This window comes from Chlamydotis macqueenii, chromosome 5 (assembly GCF_036417535.1).
Source record: "Chlamydotis macqueenii isolate bChlMac1 chromosome 5, bChlMac1.mat, whole genome shotgun sequence".
NCBI classification, from domain to species: domain Eukaryota; kingdom Metazoa; phylum Chordata; class Aves; order Otidiformes; family Otididae; genus Chlamydotis; species Chlamydotis macqueenii.
Genome location: NC_141560.1, coordinates 37,321,735 through 37,345,514, shown reverse-complemented (window position 1 = coordinate 37,345,514; position 23,780 = coordinate 37,321,735). Strand labels below are relative to the sequence as shown.

General features: G+C 45.5%; 1 protein-coding gene across 8 annotated transcripts in view; it reads right to left on the bottom strand.

Moving 5' to 3' along the window:
* TMEM229B (transmembrane protein 229B) overlaps positions 1-22,227 on the bottom strand; it is a 42,637-nt gene extending 20,410 nt beyond the window's left edge. Inside the window, exons 1-3 of one of the 8 annotated variants that reach the window (XM_086749076.1) lie at positions 11,673-11,727; positions 11,492-11,564; positions 8,868-9,037 (exon numbers count right to left, since the gene is read on the bottom strand). The gene's annotated coding sequence lies outside the window, so the exon portion shown is untranslated. Of the gene's footprint in view, positions 1-7,014; positions 7,033-8,867; positions 9,038-11,491; positions 11,648-11,672; positions 11,745-19,997; positions 20,104-22,135 lie in introns of those variants that run through there. The other 7 variants (XR_015258696.1, XM_086749082.1, XM_086749079.1 and 4 more) reach the window with 7 other exon arrangements.
* Between the last annotated feature and the right edge of the window lie 1,553 nt (positions 22,228-23,780).

The following is a 23,780-nucleotide window of genomic DNA, read 5'->3' as shown; positions in this document are numbered from 1 at the left end:
GAAAAAGAAAATGACTGAACACAGCCAAACTATCTGCACTGACCTGTTTTGCCCTTACAAAAAAAAAAAGGGAAGACAACTATTTTAGCACCTGTCTCCACTAACCTGGCACTGCAGTGAGACATCATTTGCCTAGCACCCTGACAGCATGATCAGCAGCAGGAACAGGCTCTTGGGTTTTCATCTCCAGCAGTCTCAGCCCTTGGCTAGCAGCACCATCACTGGTTAAAGGCTCCAAATGTACTAAATATATCTGTCTGTCCCAAATGGTAACGCAAATGGTAACACTACCTTTCTAAAGTAGTTCAAGACAACTGAATTCCTTGCATCTTCAGCCGTGTCAGAATACTTCACAGTAAGACATATATTCCCTTAGTGTTACTACTAGAAGGAGACTCCAGTGTCAGTAAATCAAGGTACCACAGGCCCGTACAAACACACATGGCAAGACAGCCTGTACCTGAAAGAATGTGCCATTGTCTTTCTATTCGCTGCTGCTGCAGAAGGAAGATCTAGTAACCAGAATCCTATTTATTCTGGTTTTTTTCAGGCTTCAAAAACAAAATGTTGCAAAACACACATAGCTTTTGGTTTTTTCTTATATATATATTATATATATTTGTTTAATTCCAGATGACCGAAAAAACATCCTTGTAATCCAAACACAGGCACTAACCGGCCCAGATCCTTGGCCACCTCAGAAGAGAGATCAGACACCAGTTGACTCTGGGTTCTTTTACTTGCCTCTAGAAGCTGCTCTTCCCAGAACGGATAATTCATGCTGATGCACAATATAGAAAGTTCATGTTCTCACTGTCAGAGCTTCTCTTTCATTTACAAAAGCACAGATGTCCCTCTGGACAGTCCAGACAGTACCATTCACCAACTCTGAATTCCCCTTACAAAAGTGTGATGGTCATACAGGGGCCTCAGGAACACGTGGGGACACAAGTGCAAAGGAGGAGGAGTTGGTGGCCCAGTGGCTCTGTCCAGCTGGGGCTGTGATGTGCACAGTCTTTCCCCACTGCTAGCCTCCACAAGCAAAATGCTCATGTGCTAGGGAGAATTAGCTACTGCAGTCCTAGACTACATTTTCAGTAACTGCTGCTTTGGTCAGATCAGAGACAGAAACCTGATACTCCACTTTAAACAGCTTCAAGCCTGAAGACAGTCTGAGTATCTGAAACTTATTGTCCCCCTCCACCTCTCCACAGTATCAGCTCACCCAGCAAAACATATTACCTCTGCTTAGAAAACCATATTGCACTTGATCTTTGAAGAGAAGGGAATATTGAGCCAAACTTCCTTCACCTGGTTCCCAAAGAGGCTTATTTTTGAAGTCCAGGGGCCAAACCCTATGAAACGCAGGACACTCTCAGCTGAAACACTTGAAGAGATGCTATCTACCAGGCTACACGCTACAGAGCCATTTACACCAGATGGGAACGTGGAAGAGGAAGTGGTAAGACCATGACTTCCCATCCATGAAGTTCAGTTCATTCTTAACACCTCCTGTAATTCGTCTCTCTCTCTGTCCAGTACCAAGCCTCCACTAATATCTGTCAACTTGTCAGAGGAAGCTTATTGTACTCTGCTCCTGGTCGGAAGGACTCAGTTTCCCCATGGGGCCTGACAAGCACAACGAGAAAAGAAAACAGCCACGGCTGTGCCATCTCCTGCAGCACAGAGGCAAGCCTGCCATCCTGGAGTTTCATGCAGCAGCAGAGGCCTTGTAAGGGAAAAGGCAATTCAACTGGCTTCTTTCCATTGAACTGTAACCTAAGGCTTTACCCAACTACCATGTAATTGTCCTTTTGTATTTAGACAGAATGGCCTTGGCCAGGGGTGACAAGAGTGTCCTGCCCTGTTAACAATTGGCCACAGAGCTCCCAAACAGGGCAGGGCTTTCCCAGGGTCCCACTGTTTTCTGCCAGGAACTTTCTGCCCAGCTCTTCACTTGTGGTGCCCTTAACTCCCAACTTATGTTTGCAGCTTTTATTTTGCCCATCTCCGGGAGATAGAAGTTTAAAGATATACTCTGAACAACTGCTTGTTATTTTAGGAGGTACAGTTACTACTTAAGCAGGAAGGAGCTGATCCCTCCTCTGTGCTGGCACTGAGCTCTCATTGACTGAAACACACCTCTTGACAGTGACTTGTTCTTGAGATTCAGCTTCCAAGGATCTGCCTTACACTGTTAGTACAACATGACACCACTCTAACAAATTAATTATTTGCATGACACAGTTTTACAGGCTTCTGAATTTCATATAAACATTTCATACACACAGGCCCAAATTAATTCACAAATTTCAGGCACTTAAATGTTCCCTCATTACAAGCTTTGTCTCCCCAGGCTCCCATTTGTAGTTACTAGACCCTGTGAAGGTACCTAGAGATGGACACATCCTGGAAACAAAACTGGAGTTTGTGCATTCCTGATGCTACCATTCCTGCATCTTTCCAGTACCTACTTAGAGGTGCTTAAAGCGTGTACAACACTGATTTATCCACCTCGGTAAAATACCTGAGGTTACATAGGGTAATTTCAGGTCTTATCAAACAAGATTTTTTTTTCTTTATCTTGTTTTCCTTCTGGGCAACAATAGGGACCTCATGCCTCTGAGCAAAGAGCCAGCTGAACAAAGATGCCAGTTCTCATCTGTGTGTTGGGAACTGTCTTGTGATAAGACTAGAAAATAATTCCTCAGTTTTAAGTAAAACAGTCTGATAGTGCTCACACTGGTCACCAAAAAAACACTCCTCTCCAAAACCCCCAAACTCTAAATTCTTTTTAAACCACCTTTAAAATCTGCTCAACAACAGAGCAGCAGGTGACCCATAGCAAATGTAACCAGAGAGGCACCATATGTTATCTTGTCCCTGCTAATGTAAAATGCTTAAGAGCTGTCATTTTCATGCCTGAATCATGCATCTACTCTTGACAGTCCTGGAGGCACACATTCTGGTCAGCTTGTCCATTCCTTTCTAGAGGTACACAAACTTGCAGCATTGGAGGACTTCTATGACAATCACTAGGTATTAAGCAATACACTGTTGGCAGGATGAGTAAGAATTTAAGTGTTTCTCTCCCACCATGAGTAAGACAACCTAAATATGCTTTCATTATATAACTAGTCTTTATACATGCAACAACAAACCTGCCACATTTGCACATATGCTAAACAGCACTATTGCTGCTACTTTGCGCAACAGTTCATAGCAATACCAAGGCGTTCAAAACAGATACCCTGACATTTTTCAAGCATGCTCTTCGTGCATAGGCTTGTACTAACTTAGAACCTATAGGTACACTGCAGCTAACCAACTTGCTTTGCTATGTCCTTATTGTCTCTCAGAGTGCCCACAGCTGTAAAGATATCAAAGTTAACTTTTAAATGAATGTGCCTCAGCCAAGGCAGTCATGCCTGTGTGGAGCACACATACAAGTTGTACCAGCAGTGCATACCTGTTCCTGAAAAGAACTAGAAGGTGACTTTTGCTATCTCATGCTGATAATAGTTTTTTTGGGTATTTCTTATGCCTAAGTCACTCCTCAGTAACCTGCACTTAGATACTCTGACAGCACAGTACAACATAAGAAGTTTTGCACTGCATCCACAACATTCACAGATCTTCCTTCCTTCTCCAACTGGGTCTATGATGATCAGTATATAAGCATAGGGAGCATCTTCTGACACGTGGAAGTGGCTCCCATTCGGCAGCCTTCCCTCACCATCTTCCCTGGTAGAGCTACAGTGTGTAAATAATTCCAAGAGTCTGGCTAAGAGCACACTCGGGAATTGGACTGGACATGAGAGGATGCTGCCAAAAGTGAAGCTCTCAAAAAGCAGCGGATGCTGGAGATCCACCCTAACACCTCTCATCCTGGGCATACTAAAACTAAAGTATCACCTAGAATACAGCAGCACACTCAGAGCAATTCTAAAAGGCATTGAGATTTCTACAGCAAAGGGTGAAAAAAGGAGAGAAGCAAGTAGTAGCTAGGACTCAGATGGAGAAGCAAAAGGACCTTCCTAAGTCAGTGCCAAGGCGGATACATGGAAGTTGCTAAGCAGCTGTGCTGCCTCACTAAGCAATATGCAAACTGGTGGGAGTCTTGTAGTGAGCTATGCTGGCCCTAAGAGAGGCACAAGGGGCCAAATAGTGCAGCACACTAACACAGGACTGGCAAAACCTCTGCTTTATTACCAGGTTTGCCATGATCTGCAACATAACCTTGGATGAGTCACCTCTCTTCTCTGTGCCTCTGGCTGCCATCTGCCTAATTAGACTAAACTATTTGGTGCGAGGGCTGCATCTAACTATAGATTAGTTTGGCAGGTAGCACAATTGGTTACCGATACTGCCAAAAGCTGTCAAGCAAAACTGGAATAGAGAACAACTGCAGCCAGTCACTTGCAGAAGCACCGAATTCAAACAGTCAAAAAGGCTGCACGGCTAGGCGGCTCTCAGCACCAGTCTCCTTTGCTCAGTCATCTGTGTCACATGGATTCCCAAGTTTACCAAAGCATTTCTTCCAGGGAGCCTGAAGGTGCATCTTTAAGCCAGATACAAGAATTTGTATTTAACAGCACACTCAATAAGCTTCTCTGAACAGCACTTAAGAGTGAGTAATTAAAGGAAATATTACTGCAGTAGAGCTTCTCATTAGCAACCTAATTAGCCTTCTGAAAATAATTAACATTCCTTTCTATAAAGGGAACAGATGACCCATTACATCCATCAGCCAAGCAAAACAAATGCTGAAGGTAAGGGAGATTTGTTCAGAGAGACAGCAAGAGAAGCATCCAGCAGCAGTACAAGTAAAAATGAAGACAACGAGTGACTCACAAAGATGGGACTATGGAAGTGGGTGTGCAGGACTGGTAAGTGCCTAACTGCCTGATGTGTGCATCCAGCAATCACATTGAGCATTTTCCTTCCTCTACATCTATGACCCACTGATAACTCATCAGCCGAGATGCTGAAAAATTCCGCACTCCAACTTGTTTTGAAAGCCAGATTTAAAGGCTCTCAAATTCAACCATTCACAGTCACAAATGTCTCCATATGCAAAAACTACCCAAAGGTCTTATGTTATGACTACGAAAACACTCCCAAATGCCCACTAAAATAAACCATGGTTTAATGTCACATGCAGCCCACTTCTGTGGCCCACAGGAGCAAGTGAGGTGATGGCTACGAACAGCACTAAGTACACCTTCCCCAAGTTTCACAGGGCGGTGCTCTGATCAGTTAGCATGCCCTGACAGAGTCAGGCATAGGTTTCTTGATCAGTGCATGTTTGAAATCAGCGTGGGTAAGCAGAGAGTCACAGGCATCAGGGCCGTGGGATGTGTGTGTATGTACGGATGAGAGAAAGCAAAGGATGCAGGCCAACATATCACTAGCAAGAACTGTGGTATTACGACAGTTTGACATAGTTTCACTGCAAGACAACAGATAAAGGAGAATCAAGACACAATGGAGCTGAGCTTCCCAACATCCACATATTCAGGTAACCCAGCAAAAATAACAAATCACAAACCTGCAGTTCCATTTTCAGCCATTTCTGTGTTTGATGTATATTTACATTTCCCTGGCAGGAAAGCTGAATACTCATAGACTTCAAGTGTGATTGCAGTGAGGGCAAAGCTCAGTCGTACAAAAGCTTCCACAGCTACATCACTATGGAAACCACAAATCTACCGTCTGCTCTGTTTGTCTACTTCTTTTGCTGACTTAAAAAAAAAAAAAAAAAAAAAAAAAAAAAAAAAGTAAAGTATTCTTCCAGTTTATCATCTTCTCACTTCTGTTAAGACCACAGGAGGACAAACACATTTTACCTGCTTCAGAACCAACCCTTTCTTCCTTGAGAGCCCTCTTTGTGAAACCTACCCCACCTCTCAACCCAGCTGGGCAATCTTCTCCCCAGGATACTTCCACCACTTCTTTCAGTGAGGACTCTTCAAATACAGCCTGGGATTTTATCTTAGCTTCCACAGTTTCCCTCAGCTTCTGGACTAGGACAACTCCAAAGGTGGCTCACTCTGAGGCAAATCCAGCTAGCTGGCATAATGGCAAGCTGAAAACTGTTCTGGACACAAGTTACAATGTCTTGTTTTGACATTCAAAGTGAATGTCAAAGTGAAGTATCATTCACTTCCTTTCCTCAAAACTCTTTAAGAACATTTGAAGTGCTCTCAAAATGGGGCAGGGCACATTACAAGACAGCTGTAAACGCAAGGGTTAAACTTTTGCTTTAAGAAGCCCATCATTTCTACAGCAGTTGCTAGTTACAGATAGCTTTTCCCACACTAAAAATCTGAGTATCTCTCAGCAGAAGCCTAGTAGTTGAGAGCAACTCCAGAAGATGCAGAAGGAATATGGATTAAAATGCTCAAAGGTCTGCAATATGGCATGCATGGTGCAGCCCAGGTATGTGAAATGCGTGAAAGAATCTTCATACCAACCAGCAGGAGGGAAAAATAAAAAAAAAAATAGTAAAAACCCCTCTGCATCTAAGTACGTGCATTTTATGTTGAGGAACAGCCTCTGAACAAGTCTTCAGCAATGCCTTCTCTCACACTGGGCACCTCTTACATGAGCTTAGAGCAGTTCATGGAAGAATCGGACGAGAATTTAGTTGTGCAGCTTCCCAAGTCCTCAGTGTCTCTCAACTTCAGCTGACAACTGACAACCATTACATAGACAAATGTCCCCTAGTAAACGAGTTGAGAAAAACGACATGTTTCACAGATGTTCCCAAACAGGCATTTAAATACACTCCTCTCCCCGCTGCATGAAGAATCCTGCCTGTGCTCAGGGAACTTCTAGCAGATGACACTTTGGCTTCTCAGTAAGACAGAGCTAGGAACAAACTGATACAGGTAAGTTCCCTTACAAAAACCAAAGCAATACTACACAAAAGATGCAGCCCCTCACCTCCCTTCTGCAAAATGGGCCAGAGCAGTCAGTGCTTCCAACTTGGTCCTAACTCATTGCCCTCACCTCACAGCCAATTCCAGGCTGGCATTACCAGACACATCCCAGTTTTGTCGGTGTTACAAGACAACATCCTACCAACAGCTCACAGGATGATCAAAGGTTACTTCTGTGTCCTCAAGGCGTCACAACAACGTACAAGCCAGTTTCATGGAGGACAAGCAGAGTGGACTGGTGATCGCAGTCTGCAGGGTTGCGTCCCTGTGGCTTTGGAAGCAGATCTGTCTGCATCTCCAGCAGACAGCATCCTGAACAGCCTGAATAGATGCAACATACAGGAGGCATTGGAGGAATGAATAATTCATAGTCTGTTCTGCTGCCAACGGATCTATGTTTTCTTGCACCCATACGGCACTCAGTTTTTAACAGTAATAGGAGACGTCTGCGCTTCCTTTGATGGTTCTTGAGGGCAGGCGATAAGCATTTGCTCTACTCACAGCAATAGTACCATGCACCAGAGCGCTTGCCAGACACAGCTTTCTTCAGAAGTACTCATGGCTGCATCATTGACAAAATGGTTGGACTCATTCCAAGGCTTGGTCCATCACCAGCAGCCTTCCCGGGAAGCTGCTGACACTTGCTTTGTCATAACCTTGCAGCACTGGTCTGGACTTTACTGCTCAGTGGATGACGCTTTTTGACCAACTGAAGCCCTGTATTCAGCTACACAATGGGCAGCAAGATCACAGCCAGAGCTCGAGGCAGCAGCTGACCCTGCTTATCCACACTGTTAGCATCGCCACAATTAAGTCTACTGCTTTCCTTCAGCAGCTGACTGGATCTGCTCTCCAGTCTCAGAGAGGACCAACGGTCTATCAGAGCAAGAACACCTATGAAAGCGGGACAACAGAATACTCTAGCATAAGATCTCTTGGGCACTACCACTGAGAGAGGGTAGTGAGATCTCTGAGATAGGACAGGCTGAGGTAGGAAGGTGCTACATCAATCTGAATTTTATGTATGTAGGACCTACATATTCAAACTGAGTTCCTAGTTAGAGATAAAGTACTGTGCATGACCTACCCATGAAACCTTACACACCCCAGGGAAAACAATACTGTAGCTGGAACTGCTGCAAGCTGTATCAGAGTACCTGTGCTTAACCTCCTGTTTGGACACCACATTGCACACTGCAGACACACAGAGTGCTCTGAAAATGCTGCAGGGTCTGGAGATTGTCGTTCTGGTCCCACAATGTCCAGCCCATCAAAGAGGATCAATAAGAAGTGTCACTTGGGGGTAGAAATCACTCTTCCAATTTAATAGCATTTTACAACCACTCTGTGCAAGTGTAACAGACTGCCATAGACACAGGAGAGTGGCAAGATGAGCCTAAAAAGATTAGTAGAGTAACACACTGGTGAATCAGGTGCAGAGACTGCACTGCTTGTTAGGGCCAGGAATAGATTCTTCATCATCTGACTCACACCTGTGCTTTTACCACCAGAGAAAGCAACCCTCTGCTTTTTACCTACTGTTCTGGTTTAGCTCAGAGACACTGCTCCACTGTCCTGATTGTTTTAACTGCCTAGGGCTATCCGAGTGTGAGGTTTTAAAGAGGCAATAACACTGGCATAAGTTTGGCAATGTGAATTACAAGCAATCAGAATGATGCGACTCAAAGCAGACAGAAATCAAGGGTGATGTATGCAAAAAGGGAATATTTCTTACACTTCCAGAAAGCAACCTGCAGTTTTAACTTACGGAAATAACTTTACATCTTGACCATCCTTTATGCACTCTACATATTTAAATTTCAAAGGTCTCATCTATAATGCAGTCAGCTCTGTACTCAGAGAACTGCTCTGGTTTTCTGGTCTATGACTGCACTCCCATGGGTTTTACCCTCTAGCCCTTACCTTATCCGGGGAGGAATCCTGGAGCTCTCCCACTTTTTGATCAGCTCCTGCTTCACAGCATCCGCAGGTTGACCAGGTTGCCTCCAGCAAGTCCGAGCTGTTTCAGATGCCAGCCGTTTTTGGACCAGGTGCGTGTGACCAACAGCTAATACACCAACCAGACAGCCTTCCTAAACCAAAGAAGTACAGTTTAATCTTAATGAAGCACAGTGCAAGAGAGCAGAACTGAAAGAGCTATGTGTATGGATAGCTTAGCTCGGGTACATTGGGCCCTGGAAGATGTGACTTCTTCAGAGCTTCAGGCAGGCACCTGCTACCTGCCCTCACCCGGGGCAGCTCCCTGGCAGCTGCCTCTCCTCTGATGAGGCTGAGCCTTTCAACTGGATCTGGATCGCAGCCACAGCAAACACATGGAGCAACTTCACTGGAGCCAGAGTCCCACAGGACCAAAGGTTCCTCACTGCTATCATCTCAGTCAAGGTCTTGGTTAACTCTTGAAGGGTCTACCAAAAAGTGCTTTATCTCTACTTTCCTGGCCAATCTCCCAATTTTTGAAGTAAGCCTCACTGCTGACTCCTTTTCATCCCCATCCTCCCTCTCCTAACATTGCCACCCTATCTCCCTCATTCCCTCTCCTCACTTCCCCAGTCATCACCCTTTTCTTCTTCTCCTTTCCCCAGTTTGGCACAGAGTGTGGCCTTCACGTAGGCAGGCCCTTGCCACCGCCACCCACCTGCCACCCCAGCCTGTCCTGGGGGCACCAGCACCACCTCTTCCCCTTGCTCTAGTGACCCGACTGTCTTTCACCTCTGCATCGGGCTTGGGCAGCATGGCTGCATGATCCGAGCAAGCAGAGTCCGTGAGCTTGGGCTATACTTCTCTTTCAGCACTGACATTTAGGATGCCACACTCCCTGTTTTCGCAGAAGTCACGCCTCAAGGTGCCAGCTTCAACATACAAGTATCTAACATCGTATTCGCGTCAGTCACACAGATCTTACACTCCAAGGGCTCGTCTATACATAGCATTTTTCTGGATTAATTGCATGTGAGGAACCTACAGAGCAAGAAAATGTACGCGTCAGACTGTAACAAATGAGATCTTCACTTTATCCTAATGAATCTCAAGTTCTGAGCACCAAAGCCCAACAGGAATTCAAAAGAAATGTTTTCCTTAAAAAAAAAACAACAAACCCACAGTGTTTTTATTTAGATAACATGGAACCACAAAAGCACTCCAATTAAAAATGTAGATTAAATAACTAATCCTTCCCCAACAAAACCTTCCCACCAAGATTAACAGAACGATGAATAGCATAAAACCACTAATTAAATCAATGTAACATGGGTATTATAGGGACACATTTAGCACCTTCTGCCTATGCACTGAAGCTTGCATCTACTTTGGAGTCTCTCTTATAATGAGAAATAGTTGCTATTTTAACAGCTAGATATTTGTACATCAGATTGGGAAAGAACTTTGTTGTTAGCTACCTCTGGTCTAAATTCCTCTAAAATCGATGTTCCTAAAAATTATTTGCACGTATTCTATTTTCATTATATGCATTTTGTCACAGTTGGATATAGGTTTCTATTGAACTATTTATCAGACACATGCCAAAGAAAATTTTTTAAAGCTTTTCCCTAGGATCATAACAACACTAAGAACACTTTTTACGTAGTCAGATCTATTTGTCTATAATTTGATTTGTAAAGAAGTGAGGAACAAAACCATACAGAATAAGCAACTGCAACGCACTCCCAACTCCTTCAATGCACAAATATGAACATTACAAAAGGCTTCATTTAGGACAACGCAGTCTCGCTCAATTCAGCCCCTTCCCTGGCACTGAGGCCACCCTTGGGGTGTCACTGCAGCCAAAACAACTCATCAGCCATTTGAACGCTACTTCCACAAAGCCTGTTAGTTCTCAGCCATATCACCTCCCTGATCTGTCTCACTGGCCACTGCCTAGCAGGGAGAAGTTCCTTTTTCACAAAAATCTTCATTTCTATGAACTCAAAGTGCTGGAGAAATCTCTCCTTTAGTTACACGTGTATCTGCGCTTGAAAGAAAATAATTATCAAACAGACTCTTCATTTAGCAAAGACTGTGCCATAACATACATGAGCAGAGAGGTAGAGCTGAAGATAAAGGTCTCACCTTAAAGCTCACATAATTAATACAACACTTAAGCTGTTCAGAAAAGGGGATTTGTTTTTTCTTTTGTAGAGAGACTTTCTGTTCTGATTAAAAAGGTGTAATGTTTGCAGTAGGGAAAAAAACAACCAAGCAAGCAAAAAAAAAACAAAACCAAACAACCCAACAACAACAGTGATGTGACCATTCAACTGCATACACAGAAATAGTTAAAATCTAAAATCCACGGCAAGGCCAGACTCAGGCTTCCCTTTCAGTGCAGTAAAGCAGCACTTGCCCACGCTCTGACCATTCCTCTAACACAGACACCGACATTCCTGGTGTCAGCAGGTTGAGGATTGCATGTTAGCATAACATAGCAGTAGCACTCATCAAATGAGAACACAAAGAACAAGCAAACAAAAAGCAAAGCAAATTCCTGACTGGAAGGTGGTTACTTGTTCCTTCAATTGTCTAGTACTTACGCTTCTTCATGATTTCCAAAGTGCTCCAAAAAAGAAAACTCAGGTCCATGCAACTACCTGGTCATAAACTGTCCTACCAGCAGAGTCGCAACACTGTTCAGTGACTTATCTGGGATTCTCCAGGGAAGAAAGTACCAAATTTGGAAACAGAAAGGAAGCATATGTCTTCTCAGAAACTCACCCTGCTCTGGCAGGACTTACACGGAGGGTGACATAGATTTCACTTGCAACTGAAGTCCCAACACGCCTTGCCCTGCTGCCTTCTGATAAGGGCTTCCAAACCTACACACAGACCAGCTGGGAACTGAGTATCTCTGAACCTAGACTGATAGATAGAGCACAAGACGTGGTAGGTGTGGCTGAATTTCCTTCCCCAAAGGACTGAATTACCTCAGAGAGATACTTGGGGATTGCATAGCAGTGCACGCCCTACCTCCTGAAAATGAAATACCTCTCTTCTGGAACAACAACAACAAAAAAGAGCAAAAACTGCTCCATAAGGCAACAACTTGCAGCTACCTGAGGAAAAAAAAAATATCTTAAAGGTTAGGTGCGTACTTCCCCAGACATCTCTAGGTCGGTCCCTATCTCTACTGAAAAGCTTCCGGCAAAGCCTCGAGAAGCACATTAGACCTCCAGAGTTTCAGATTTCTTTTAAAAGCCATGCCACCACTCAATAGCTGAAAAGGCTTGGGCAGATGCCCACACCCCCACACAACTACACCATCTCCAAATGCTTCTGTGGCCATTTATCACCAAAAGCAGAAACACGTTGAGAATAACTGCCAAGAGTCTTTATTTTTTGTTGTTGTTACCCTGCAATCTGTCTTTAAAAAGTAAAAAAAAAAAAAACACCAAGCCTTGGATTTCAAATAAACACACAATCAAATTCCCTCATGCTGCTAGATCTGTCTTACATTATTAGACTCTTACTTACTTTTTCCTCCATATACATTCATCCTTGCTTATGTTCCTTCCGCTCTGCTCCTGCTGATGCAATGAAAATGAACCAGCTGGGTTTACAATCAGGTTTTCATGCATTTATATGGCTCTCAACATTTTTGGGCCAACGGGCCACGGTAGGTATTTTAAGACTTCACATACATTGCCACACATCCCTACCATCTACCTTTTAACATAAATCTCTCACTCGTTTTCTCATTTTTCATGGTTGCAAGAATGAGCTACAGACTAATTTCCGTAAGCTGTTAAACCATTAAAGACCCCCAGACTCACGGGAGGGAATGGTTATTTACTTACATACACTTACATATGCTTCATTATCCTTACGAGTTCATCTAACATTTTAGCTGTTGATTTCAGGTTCTGTGAATATTCTTCTCTAAAACTGGGGGCAAATCTGACCTCGCAATATGGCAGGTTAAGCAGAAGGTGAGTTAAAAAGGAGCAACTCATACAAAACTCCACCTACACTTGCTTTATGAAGAAGTACAGAACACATGTTACATCAGGAAAGCAAACTCACTGGCTTTTTGGTAACTGAAGGCAGGGTACTGTTGCCTAGCAACTTATCTGATTACCATTTTTTCAAGTATCACATGCACACTTAGATATGTTGCATAATAATGTCTCACTTTTATGCTGCTTAACCCAATGGGAAAAAAAAGAGGGGGAAAAAAAAGCTACCAAAATGAATGCCTGTAGTCTCTTTTCTGGCAAAAGAGAAAGTACAAGATAGTAGCTCAAGAACAGGTTGAAACATTAGTATTCCTGAATTTTATTCCTGCCTTTTTCTGGCTTGCTGAATGTGCTTATACAAGCATTTTATTTTATCTACTTGTCTGCAAAATGACACTAATAATACCAGCCTCACAGAAACACGCTGAAAATTCATTAAGAACAGAGAGATTCTCAGATGAAAAATGCAGTGGAAGTGCTGGTGTTAGCACTTACAGCTTTTTAGTACTCCAAATGTTGCTAAGCTCTGGTCTGAAGTGTAGCAAATTTTAATCATTGCCTTGACATTGTCCAGTCCTTGTTTCTCAAACAAGGATCTCCAACCACAAAAACTGCATTTCGCCCATCAGAATGTGACATTTTCCTGTTTTCTATGTCTGATATGTAGCTGGGAAAAGAAAAAGAAAACAAAAAAACAACGCCCACGGAGCCGACGCACAGGGTAGCATACCACAACTTGAAACTGGAGCGCCAAGCATTATTGCAGCTCTTGGAGCTCATACCATGAGAATCAGAGGTGAATTACAACATGTGCATACATGGCATTTTTAGAAATCAACACGCTCTACTTATTGATCTGATCTTTAAAAAACTAATTACATTCTAGCTAATCTATGAAAGGATTAAGCGTTTAGTTGCCTTTATGGTGAGCAACAATACCTCATAATACAAGCACAAAAGGATATAATTATCTACCAGGAGGACTTGGATTCTAGAAGTTGAATTTTTGTGCATCCACAAGTTATATGTGAATATAATGTAATATAATAAACTGCCTACTTTATACGTGCACCTGAGCCTTCCACTGCACAGTACGGGAATGGCTCAGCTGCCCAGGGCGCTCCCGATACCATGCCAGCCTCTGTCAGCTGAAGTGACCGAAGCTGATGTTTTGGAAACTCAGTATCTCATCTCCCTGGCAAAGTATTAACCCGCAAAGGAAAACGGAAAGCAACAACAGTCAAGCTCTATATTTCTAAGGAATCATGACATTACCTTTACAGTGGCTCCGCTCTTCCTGGTAGACATTAGAGCATTTTTATAAACTGTGCCCTACATCCTGCGGCTTTTGTGCAAGTCCGCTTCCAATTAAAATCTTAATTGTGAGATCTGCCTTGGAAAGAACTGCCGGATCAAAATAAACCAAATCACATGGTATCTATCGTGCCACTAGGGGAAACTACATACACGTCTTGAAAACACCAGAAATCACAAAAAGAAATAACTCTTCCTCTAGAACTTACTGGAAGCAGCCTTACCATAAACCTCCGCTGACACAAAATACAAAGAAAATACATGGGCCAAAGTGTGCCCCGTGGATTAAGCAAGCCTGACTTTGCTAGGTTGGTTAGGAGAGGAAACAGCCACATACAGCACTATCATCAGACACTCTCTGTCGTAAGCAGCGAGAAACCACTTTACCTAAAGCTCTGTATAGACACAGCTCCGGCCAAGACTCCTCAGCCCAGATGAGGCTGGTGGACCTGCGTAAGTTTGACTGTCTTTAGGGTGAAAAAACACAAAACAAAACAGACTCCCCATCCCCAGAAGGCAGTTAGCAGTACACACAGCACTATGCCACAGCTACCCACGCTGAAGAGAGAGCTTCCTTCTTCAGAAATACTTCATCATCTCCTTCATGCTCCCAGCAGACTCAAGGAGAACAGGACATAAAGGTGCTTTGCAAAAGTCCTTCATACAGGCTACGTGCAATACACGGCACACCTGAGAGCACAGATCCAGCAAGGAAGGAGTCAAACAGCAGCTTCCCCACTCTATGCTATCAACACTTATCTAATGACTACTAATGCTTGGATCTTATGCAATGCAAGCAAGACAGCACGCATTTGTGGCAGGGAAGATTCCCTCCATCGTCTAATCCAGCTTTGACAGAAGCCTGTGAGGGCGGGGGAGTTTTGAAATAAGGTTGTGACGAACTCTTGTGCACCGAGGCTAAGAAAAATCCAGAACAAAAGAAAGGGCAACATAAAATGCTTCTCTCTTTTATCCAATGATTAGACACACCTCTGAACTAGTAACTGATAGGTATTCTCACTCAGATATGCCTACAAACAAATCTCGACAGCAGTTTAGCTTTTCTTTAGCTTCTAAGGACGTGTTAAAGAGCAGCATGAACCTGCAAATACACATCTCATACACTTATTTTAGCTGGACTGCAAGGTGCATAGGCTCTGGCTTGCACTAGAGGTTATTGGGTGTATCATTTACAACCAGGAATGTAGCACTCTGACTAACCAGAGAGAGCCCGTTGTTCCCAGTTGGCACAGATGTTGGTAATCTGTTCCTGCAGAGCCAAAGCCTTTGCCCAGTCTGGCTTTCTTTCAGGACTCTTTCTGGTTGCCTGCACAACCACCTTACCTAGGAGCTCAGAAACCATCTGGATACTCCTGCCTCACGTGCCATCACAGAAATGTGAAAGGCAGACCAGTTTATTTCTGAGGTACAAGGCAAACCAGCCCTCTGCTCCACCACCCAGTCTGTACTGAGCCTGCAGAGCTAAGAGCAAGCAACAGTCAGGCGATAAAGCCACCAGGGAATACTAAAATACATACAGAACGCAGATCTGAGAAGCAGAAGAGGATCATTTACAAACCCATACCAAGCAAGCCACAAGCAGATAATATGCTGGAAAACACTACCTACCTAGATGATCAATCTTTCAGAGGAAGTAAGGAAAAATACCACACTTCACCTTTCACAACAGCCAGTTTTTATTTCAAAAGAGAATTCCTACTGGCATTGCTCAATTTCATGTCTTTCACTCCAGATCCAACCCAGGAACACCTTTGTTGGACACTGGTTCATTTGCAGCTATACAGGAACACACAGGACACAAAGGATGGCATATATGTTTGCTCGGGTGCCATTTCCCCATCTGCAGGACACAGCTCTGGCATCTGAAAGCTTACCAAGGTACTGCAACTGCCTACGGAGGTGGGCAGTGCTCCCCCGAAAAGGAAGGTGAGGAGTGGGAACAGAGGCTTTTCCTGCCTCCTGCTGGCAAACAATTTCTCCAAGTAATTGACCTATTTTCTACAGAATAATTAGCCCTAGGAAATGAAGCGCTGCTGCCCTTTAATTAGTTATGTTGTTACCTCTCTTGTCTTACCATGTAATAGCAGGCTGCCCGAGACTGAAAAAAGAAACAAAACAAAACAAAACAACAACTTAATTTTTATTCCCTTAAACATGGCATTTATTAAATGCAATCCAGAAAAAAAAATCCTGAGGTACAATTCACAACAATGAAATTCCCATCACTTCTATGACTTCATCATCAGAACAAGCAAGTCTCCTTCAGGCCACTACCCTTTAAAAGCCTCCTCAGTATATTAGGCTTCTTGGTTTTGAGAGCTTTTTCAGGATACTTTCCCTTCATCTTCCATGAGGAAAAACTTCTTTCCCACTGTTGGAAAGTTTAAGAACAGAAAGGACCGTTTGCCTAAAACCTAGTCAAACCTGCATATCACAGTTTATTAAAATTTCATGCAGTTTCTTGCAACAGAGCTCAGTAACTCGGGTAAGGACAGAAGTCCTTTAGTCTAAGATTAGATTTCCATACCAAAGAGCACAAGGAATCACAACACAGCCAGCAGCTCCAAACACAGTGGCAGCTCCAAAACTGGCAAAGGATTCTTCAAACAACTCTCACACAAGATGACCCTTACTGACCGATTCCATGCTGCAGAGGAAAGAGAAAACCTACGGAGTCTGGCCCCAGATTCTGCGGCAAGTACGATATTGAGGATACAAACAAGACTCACCATCAGAGCATGTGATGACAGCAAAAAGACAGGGTACTTTTTTCCCCCTGGAAGAGTGCACAGTCTTCTCTCCCTCTCCCCGACTCCTCCTAGACCTCCTGCTTCCTGGCATGCTCAGTCCCTGATTGTGGCTAATTTCTAATGCTTCAGAGGAAGGCAAAAACTAAATTCATCTGGCTAATTATGCCATGAGAGGAAATATCCTTCCTGGACACAATGTAGTGAGTGTCAGCAGCCCCGAAGCATGCGAGCCGAGTACAGTCATTGTCTTAACCAAACGGACAGGTACTACAAGCACATTTAGGACACTGCAAAACAACTCCTCCTCTGCAGAGCTGTTGATGTATGGGAATAACTAGATTCACAAATTACAAGGCCAAAGGGATCCCTACACCTTCACTCCTTAGGACTTCTCCAAGATGCTGAAATAAAGCATAGATTGTAAAAAGGATATCTCAATTTAAAGACTTCAAACGCTGTAGAGTCCACCACCTTACCCAAAAACCTCTTCCTGTCTCACACTCAAAGTCAGGAACCTGCATCTCCCTTCAAGGTTAAATTTGCCTTTCACTGCTCGGCACCACATCACATTATGACACTGTCAGCAAAACCACAGTTCCCACTATCAGGTGTTATTTCCATATGTATGCAGAGATCTAGGTTACTCTCAACCCACATGTCAATAAGTTATCCACAACCCTTGTTTTAGCTGCCCCCCCTTAACCATTTCTGTAAACTGCTATGGGACCTTGCCACAAGAATGCCAAGGTTGAACTCTCCTGACAAAGCAGCTCGTTTGCCTCCACAGTCACCTCGCAGTGGAGTGGAAAGAGCAGTACTGACCGAGGCTACAGACATGCTGCCACAGCCTCCGCAAGATGTCATGCAGTCACAAGCGGTACTGCCTTCAACACCTGCTTGCCCCTCCATTTCCCTTCCCCCAGACTATACTACTTCCTTTTTCAACACGCCTGTGATCAGAGTATCTAAAAATATTTCACAGACATCTAATAAGCTGCTTGTAACACTTCTGCTGACCTTTGTTTAGGAAGCTGCTGTAGCTACTGTTTAAAGCAAACCATTTGGAGTTAACTCCTGTGTTTTGATTTCCCACCAACCTGTGAAATGCCACCTTTCTGTACCTCAGTTTCCCCTTCTACAAACACCAGAACACCCATGTTCTTCAGTGAGAGCCTCAACACACAACTATGAAATCTGCAGATATATGCACAAAACTCCTCAGGGAGAATATACCTATTTTCAAATTAAGTGAACAATCTTAATTTATCCACAGCAGGGAGCTTGTCACCACATACAGAAAAAACTGACATCCCTGCATGGAAGAGGTCATACCTTCTCACTGGGACGAGGCGCTGGGATTCAGGAAGGACCTTCAGGATGTGCCGTGGGCATCAGAGCGTCTTACAGACTTCCTACAGGGCTTTCCTCAGTGCTGGCCTTAAGTGGCTACAGGCATTAATGATCCCATGTCAATAAGTGTTCCTTTTCTGTTTCATAATAATTTTATGGTAATTTTTCTTTTCAGGACTTCCTGTTTACCACCAAACAGTAGTTAGCCCCAGCTGTAACTGATGCCATACATATATTAATGCATTTGCATTCCTGGAAACCACAGAACAGAGCTCTTTGGGCAATCTGTTCTTCTTGCAAATCACCAACACAGACAGCTCTGGCAGTCACAGAGCTGTTACCACCTTGCCCGCAAAAAAATTTCAGCTCCCACAGGGTATGCTTTTTCCTCAGAATTAAGAGGGAAACAGGACAAACTTGTCAAATAAATGATGTCAGAGAACAATACAAAATATTTCATCTGACAGAATTTTACTGCTTCTGCTACATAACTGGGAGCCTTAACAAGTTTGTACTTCCCAGGTAGTTCTGGAGCAGCAACGTCAAAAGCTCTCTAGGAAGTCCCAGCATAACGCTCCAACTCAAGATGAGCGGGACAGGCCAGTCTCTCAGCATCCCTGCTCCTAAGCATCCTAGAGACAATTTTCAAAACCCCTGCGCAAAGGATGGGGGGCAGATAGAATCATATTTTCCATTTTGCCAAAATTCCAGCTATTCTGAATATTTGTCCATATCAAAAATGGAACAAGAACAAATATCCTAAGACTAGGATAGACTAGACTTCTTTAAAAAAAAAAAAGAAGAAGAAAAAAATTCTCATTTTCAGCCGACTGTAACATCCGGGTCCCTGACCTCTGGGCTCTACACACGACAGTAATTCACAAGGTTGCAGAAAAGTCACTGAAAGGACCACAGCCAGCCCCCACCTCCCGATTCTGCTTTGCAAATGCGGGGCTGCTTCAGATCTATTTCTCCTTTCCTGGAATAAAGTTTTACTGAAATTAATACAAAAAGATGTTTCACAACACTTCATTTTGGACAAAAAGAGCCACTCCTCAGTGAAAAGCAGTTCTCATTTCAACAGTTCTTCCACCCCGCTCCCTCAGAGCCCGAGCACCTCCCAGCTGGGCCGGGGGCTCCCGACCGAAACCATCCCCCACGCCCCGGCCCCGACGGGCTGCGGGGCCCAGCACCCTCCGGGGACGCCGCGCCGCCCTGCTCCCCGGAGAGCCGGGAGAGGGCGACAACCGGCGCTCGGGCCCCGGGCCCCGCCGCGCCTGGCCGGGGCCCCGCTGGCGCTCCGCCGCCCTCACCGCCCGGGCACCGCCGCCCGCCTTTGTCTCGCTCAGGCCGGCGCCCGCCCGGCTTCCCCGCGCGACGCCCGCCCGGCGGGAAACGCGGCCGCAGCCCGGCGGAGGCGGCACGGCCCTGCAGCCGGCAGAAAGCGAAACCAACGGCGCCGGGCGCCAGCCCCCGCCTTCCGCCCCGGGCAAAGCATCCTTCGCCGCCGCTCGGGGAAGCCGCCGCGCATCTACCGGCAGGGCGGGCGTGGGGGCGGCGGCGGGCCGCGGGCAGGTGCCGGTGCTGCGGCTCGCCGCGCTCCCCCCGCCACCCCGCCGCCCTCCCGGCCGCGCCGCGGCTCATCGCCTCACCGGGGTCCATGGGTGCCCTGCGGCCGGCGGCGGCGGGAGGTGAAGTGTGCCACTGACACTCGCCCGCGGTATGGATGCGGTTGCAATCTGCACATGCTCGCTTCCGACAGCCGGCCTGCCCCGCCACCTTCCCTTAACTCTTTCCCTACTGCCCCGCACTGCCTCCCCAACGGCGGGGCGGCGGCGGCCCGGCCCCCGCCAGCCTCCCTCCCCCCCCACCCGCCGCGGCGCCCTCCCGCGGAGCCGCAGCCGGTTTGCTCGATCCGCAGCCGTGCGGGGACCGGCGGGGGTGGAGGAGCCCACGGGGCGTGGGGGGACACGCGCGCCCCCCGCCGAGATCCGCAGCGCCGGTGCGGTGGCTGCGCGCTCAGGTGCGTGGCGGGAACACCCGGCTCCAAAAGCTCCCCAAAATCCTGAAGTGTTTGCTCTGCCTGGGCGCGCCGTGTGGCATCGCTCCTTGGCCGGTGAGCCCGCGGTACGGCTTCTTCGTGATTACGGGTCTGAAGAAATCCGTAAGGAAAACAAAACAAAAAACCCGAGCGGCTAACGGGACGTAACCCCGCGGCGCCGGCTGTTGAAGCTGGCCGCTGACAGGACGTCCCTGCCGCGCAGGAAATCAAACGCAGCTACCAAAGGAAATATTTGTCGGCAGCTTTGCTATTAAAACACTGAAACGTAACCTCTGCAAGAAGTGTTTCTCCACCCAGAAGAATCTCTTCAGATTCAGAAAATTGCCCGAGGAAGAGGAGTAAGAAAATAAATTTAAGGCATAGGTAGTTAAATAAATAAAACCCCTTTCTCTTGTTACATTAACTCTCCAGCAGCGTGAGAACACGGAGGGGGAAAATGCCTTTCTCTAGGATTAGAAATCAGGAGATGGCAATCCTGAACCAGAGTTCACAAGCAAATGACCCCGCTGTACCCTGGCTTCCCCTGAAAAACGGAGGTGAGAGCTGCTCTCTGCAGTGAGGGTTCGCTAGCTCGTGCTGCTGAAGAGTCCTCAGACAGAAGTGAGGGTGATTTTTAGTTTTGTTCCTTTGCAGAGAGAGAAATCAGAAGTATTGCAGGGTGAAGTGGTAACCTCAAGTGACACAGACTCAGAAATGGCCCTTGTTCCTGAGCCCAGAGACCTGTTTTTAAGCCTTTCCTAATCAGCTACTAGCTTTGTGCTCCTCTCTAGTCTTCCTGGGCCTCTGATGCAGTCCACATTTTCTTTCTCACAGGCACCAGGTTTCCTGGTCTCTCCTGCTTTCTGTAGTACCAGAAATGATGAGCTGGTGTTTTTAGCAGAATAAGATGTTTTTATGACCTCTGTTTAATGACTCAGGATTTCTGACATCAATAATAAATGGTCCCAATGATGAGGCAACATCAGATCTGTGCAGGCCCTGGAGCAATTATAACAAAGGATTCTCAAGATGTCTGGCTGCAGCGACTCTCTCAAAGGCAGGTATTCTCTTGGGAGGCTGCTCCCTCAGCCCCAAAACTGCAGGGCCAGCAGATGCTGCGCACTGGAAAAACGCCGTGGCTTCACATAGCTCTGCGTAACCCGGGAGTGCCCGGGTTACTGGCTGGCGTTGCCGTCAGCGTTTGCTTCGGGGAGCTCTGTGTACAAACGGCTGTGTCTGCTCCGAGGATGCCACAATGCAGAAAACCAGCCTGTCACCGAGTCACCTGATCGCACAATCTCACTGCGAGAGCCAGAGTATCAGAAAGATGGAGCATTTTAAAGGGGAAATGGAGAATAACTCACAGCTAGCCCTACCTCAGCAACAGAGCTGTGTGAGCTGGTGACCTCAAGCTGGATGAAAAAAACCCAATTGTTTTATATAATTTCAACAGAGCTGAGAAGGAAAATGCTAACATAGCTAAGGCATCTTAGATGTTCTAAGAAGTACCTTTAAAATACCGTATCAGATTAGGCAGCTACATGCAGTGCTTATGTATTTATTGTGAAATAGCATCCTTTCGAAAGTACTGAGGATCGTGCTAGAGGCATAGTCAAGAGAGAGCGTGAGAGAGATCATTTCACAGTATGAGACAGCATGAATGTTTCACAGCATGAGAGGAGAGAATGCCTTACAAGGAGCAGAGGAAAGGTCAAAGAGAAAGGAAGAAGAGAACCAAGAGATACTCACCTACGAGAAGGAGAAATCGACAACCAGATGGACCGGAAAAAAATGAGAAGCACATGTCGGGAATACATAAATCTGTATTCTCCTGTCTAGTCACAGCAAGCAGAGAGACGAAGGAGGAGATGAGGAGAGAGGAGAGGGTTCCCAGAATGAGAAGGGAGAAAGGAGGAGGCAGTAAGGCAGGGGTGAGGGGAATGAAGACAAACGCTGTGCTGTGCTGAGGGGACAGGCAGGAGGGGGAAATGTCAGAGCAAGCACCTGCTGGTGGTGCTGTACACCTGAGAGCTTGTTCAGCTCTCCCCAGCTGCATGAGCTGCTCCAGGAAAACTGTTATTTTTCTGCCCAGCCTTGTTTATTTCAGCCTGAGCTAGTAATGGGAGAGAAAAAACCACTGCAGTTGAGACTATAATATGGTGGAAGTGGGAGTAGGATGAACCTCGGGGACAAAGGAGAGACTATTTCTAGATATGCCCTGTTGTCAGGCGTTCACCAGGAGGCTTGCGCTCTCCAAGGCCTGGTGCTGGGAGCGAGCACCGTTCCTGCAGCGCATCCATGCTCGTACGCAGGAAGCTGGCTCCAAGATGAAAAGAGTTTGCAATGACCTAAGTATGCTCTAGCCCCTCTGCAGCCACTTGTAAACAGGCACAGGAGATGCAGCTGATCTTATTAATAATCTCATCATCCTGTCATGCATGCATTGCCATTATCTGGAATAACACAGATCATATATAATACCTGATCTCACCTGATCTCACCTGATACATAATCACCTGATCTCTGTGTGCCCAAAGCCAGCTTAGATGTCTGCACCATCCTGTCTGGTTCTGGAAGGACTGATTCATGTGGGTGCAGCATCACACCTGACTGTATGGAAACATCTTGGAAAGTAGCATAGTCATATTTGCTTGCTACTATACCCTTGTATCTGGCCATACTAAGGAGTGCAATCCAGCAGTCCCCAAGCTGGTTCCTCACTCATCCATTTCGTGTCTGGCAGAGCTTATTCCCTCACCATAATTTGTGCTTTATTTATGTTACACTGAAAAAAGAATGACTTATTCAGGAACTTTTTAAGGTGGTCATTACACCGGTATCTGAGTGCATCACAGATATTGCTGCCACTGTGGTCGTTCCCAGTGAGGTAAGATCTCACTCTGCAGACTGGAGTTTGAAGCTCAGACATGTTACAGTTAAAAGAGATCATAAATGTGAGATTCGTAGCACCTTTTTTTTCCCCACAGAATTTAGTTTTATATGGCTAAGGTGGATATTATATTCCAGTTGTGGATGCTCATCCCTTCTGTAAATCCAGCCTCTGTCTAGAAAAAGGAGCACCTGGAAAATCAGGAACCTCCGTTAGTGATACCAGTTTAGTCCAAGTGACTTGTCTGACATTGCTGAGGAACTAATAAGGAATGGGAACCAGCTTTCCAGAGCAGGGTTTAACCACCTGGCTCATTAAATCACCTTTACCCTAATTTCTTGCATCACTCTCTATGTGCTAACGGGTTCTGCAACAAATGAAACAAGAATCTCACCTTATAACACTCCCTGTTCTCTACCCAGCCCTGTTCCAGCCTGATTCCAGCCAGCCAGTGCATTGAAGGAGACACCTATCATGGAAAATTTCATCACAATTGTTTAAAAT